At 41.1% G+C, this 3,720-nt stretch overlaps 1 long non-coding RNA gene across 2 annotated transcripts; it reads left to right on the top strand.

The window, feature by feature from the left end:
• Window positions 1-251: 251 nt before the first annotated feature.
• On the top strand, window positions 252-2,063 carry LOC117189063. 2 transcript variants are annotated; one of them, XR_004473131.1, is made up of 3 exons: window positions 252-287; window positions 1,262-1,697; window positions 1,754-2,063. It is a non-coding gene; the product is annotated as an uncharacterized LOC117189063 (long non-coding RNA). The 2 variants fall into 2 exon arrangements; XR_004473130.1 differs by having other exon boundaries at window positions 256-291; window positions 1,259-1,697.
• Window positions 2,064-3,720: the final 1,657 nt, after the last annotated feature.

Here is a 3,720-nt window from a genome sequence, read left to right as displayed (position 1 = left end):
TTAAAAATAAAAAAGCTAACTTTCACCTGAACTGCTCTAAAATTATTAAATTTTCATTATTTTCGGTGAAAAATTGAAATACCCCCTTGGCTTATAATCGTTACCCGTCAAGGATTGGAAACCATATTTCTCAATTTGGATGTTCCGTCGAATATTACTAGCTAGATAGCACATTTAGCCATGCCCACATAATTTAATCAAATAATAAACCTCTTTTCTAACTGGTTTATTTTATCTCTTTATTGTTTAAGGTTTGAACAAAAAAGGTCAACAAAAATAGTGGCAACGTACGTGAGTATGAAATGTAACATAAGTGAGTATAGAATGTGACGTATGTATTCTTGCGATCGGGAGAGTCCTGTCAATCGACTGTCATCGGAAACAGGAACATTTTCGCAAAAAATCATAATGGTTGCATCATTAAATTTGCCAAAAATCGGCCGCATTTTCATAGGCGAGATTTTGATGCCGTTCGACAGTCTGGACCCTCACGATCCTGGGAGAGTTGGTCCTTTACCGATCGGCCCATAAATAGCCGAGATGTAGCCTTTCGAATATTTGGATTTTGCATTTCATTGTAGTACTGGGTTCTTCTGCACGCTATATCTCTGCCATACGGCAGCCGATCGGAGTGCGGCATGTCTTTTCGTGACCGGGAGGGTCCTGTCAATCGACTGTCATCGGAAACAGGAACATCAATTTTTTCACGATTTTCGCAAAAAATCATGATGGTTGGTTACATCATTAAATTTGCCAAAAATCGGCCTCATTTTCGTAGGCGAGATTTTGATGCCGTTCGACAGTATGGACCCTCACTATCCTGGAAGAGTTGGTCCTTCACCGATCGGCCCATAAATAGCCGAGATGTAGCCTTTCGAATATTTGGATTTTGCATTTCATTGTAGTACTGGGTTCTTCTGCACGCTATATCTCTGCCATACGGCAGCCGATCGGAGTGCGGCATGTCTTTTCGTGACCGGGAGGGTCCTGTCAATCGACTGTCATCGGAAACAGGAACATCAATTTTTTCACGATTTTCGCAAAAAATCATGATGGTTAGTTACATCATTAAATTTGCCAAAAATCGGCCTCATTTTCATAGGCGAGATTTTGATGCCGTTCGACAGTCTGGACCCTCACGATCTTGGGAGAGTTGGTCCTTCACCGATCTGGTCCTATTTATCTGAGATATAGCCTTCCGAAGATTTGCATATCATTAAAATACTGTTACTTTATAAAACTCTACCTTTCTTTTTAGCAGGTCGCACCATCGGGTTGCTAGGAGTAACACTTGCGTGCCCGCGGTCACCGATTCGCTTGTTTACCAGGAGCATGATTCGGGACATGATTCTTGTCGCGCGAGGCTGTGGCCTTTTGTCCGACAATTTGGTCCGGCCACTGCCATGGCCCTCTTCCTTGCCTTCCACGCTGTTTTCTTCGTCTTTCCAGTTCGCTCACTGTCGGCACCTCCTCCACGGGTGATTCCGTCGTAAAACCTCGTCCTCTGTGACAGCCACTGGCTGGCCTGTCGTGATGATGCTGCTGTGTAGCTGGCCTGACAATGTGGCGCCCGGTCCGCTGCAGCAGTGACCAGTGATCGACGGCGGAGTTGTTGGTTTACGCCAACGGGAAATAATGTCAGCAACACCCCATTCATAAGCCGCCGAATCAAACGCTGGGCTTCAGCTTCACGACGCGTAAGCGAATCCGTATATAAATTTGGATATATTTTTAATTTTATCTTTCTTCACAGAGGACTTACATATGTACCCTACGCTTTGCCATACCATGTCGTATCTGATTTGCCCCAGCCAGACGGTCCCATCCAAGCATGAGCGAAGCGTTTTCGAGTCATACCGAGTCTTATCCCAGCCAGACAGAATCGTATCTCAGTAGCACAGAAGCGCACCCATTGCAAGATTCACACCTAACCAGCTATCGTCATCGTTCAACCTGGCCATCGACAACAAGGACTTTGACTATGGCAACCAAGGGAGGGGCTACGCGGTCTACTAGATGCTAGATACACGCATCCATTCATTTAGATAGTAACTAAAAATGTTTTCCACTTGTTTATTTATTTATACTAAGCTAAGTTTTGATGAATAAAACTATTGAAAAATTATCCTTGCTGTATCCTTAATCCGGGAAACTATCCCGATTACAAAAAGGCGTGGCACGCCGAAATCGGTTCACAAACAGTGGAGAAAACTAAGTATTTTTAATTGGGGAAAATGTCCTTGATCCTTGATAAGGACTAGAAAATCTGAGACATTTTTCCAATCACAGGAAGCCAATGCATGCCCAGATCGGTCCACAAATAGCCGAGAAAACTATATATGTATGGCTGGGGTTTTTGGAGTCCTTATCAAAGGATCAGGGACACATATCTGATCAAGGGAAGCCGTGGCACGCCCCGATCGGGCCACAAATAAAGGAGAAAACAAGATGTATGGGTCTGGGGACAATATCCTTGATCCTTGGTTCTTGATAAGGACTGCATTAGATCAAGGGTGCTGTTTCAAACACAGGAAGATGACGCATGTCCCGATCGGGCCACAAAAAGTCGGGAAAACTAAATATGTATGGTTGGGGCGGTTGATGTCCTTACCGAAGGATCAAGGATCAAATCAAAACAAATCTAGGCTGTAATTTGTGATTTTTGAAAATGTAGTTCAAGAAATCACCGATAGGGGCGCCACCGTACAAAAAAAGACTCGCATCAAATGGCTGGGATACCAGGCGAACAGAAACCAGCAGCAAGCAACTGTAGGAATTGCAAAAAAAAATCGCAGCATACTTTAGGGGGCTCGAAATTAAAAAAATCATCGACCTTCTGCTGATTTCTGTTTCCCTGGTATCCCAGCCAGACTTTTTATGCTGATCATGAACCTTTTAGGGTTTTATGCCATAATTATAACTCCCTCTGTCAAACCCTATCCCCTGAACTGTCTCTTAAACTAATTGCATGCAACATTTATAATCATTTAAATTTAGCTAACTTTTAACTTATCTTTTTCCACCTTTAGTAACTAAGTACCATTACTAACAGATAATTTGTTAATTTAATAAATAAATAATGTTATTGGCTATAAGAGCATTTCTACACGACTTCTACATTGCTGCATTGGACAAGAGGGTGGTACCACTTCAAGAAGGTGCATGGTGTGTGACCCAGAGAGGGGATCTGATACCAGTGTCAACTCATAGGAGCGCGAGTTAGGCGCCACTGTTAGCTTTACAGCTAAGCAGTTAGTGTTTTACAGTTATATACGTTAAATTTGATTTAACCCGGCTTTTATCTACGCCCCACAATGGAAACTTTTAATATTCTTGGTTTTTATTTTATTTTCGTATTATATTTTAGCAACAAGTTTATTGAATTTAGTTTCGTTCATATACTTTTTATGCTTAATTTCATTCAATTTTCCATATCCGACTTCATACTTTTGTGAGTTTCTGTTACAATGTTTTATTCTTTTCCGTGACTGTTGTTCTTTTAGCTTACTCGTAGTTTTTTATATGTTACACAAAAATGTATGGCATAATCGTAAATTTTTAATCCGAATTTGTGTTTAAACTATATTCAAGCTGTTACTTAAATGTGTCGCTTGGGTTTTTTTTTTGGATATTCATACATTTATATATAGAAATAATATTCCTGGTGTGAAAATGTAGTATAGCATAGTTTCATTCCTTTTTTCTTCTTTACCTCTCCAT

This window comes from Drosophila miranda, chromosome 4, assembly GCF_003369915.1.
Source record: "Drosophila miranda strain MSH22 chromosome 4, D.miranda_PacBio2.1, whole genome shotgun sequence".
NCBI classification, from domain to species: Eukaryota; Metazoa; Arthropoda; class Insecta; order Diptera; family Drosophilidae; genus Drosophila; species Drosophila miranda.
The sequence above is the reverse complement of the archived record's forward strand: the minus strand, read 5'-3'. Positions and strand labels throughout refer to the sequence as shown.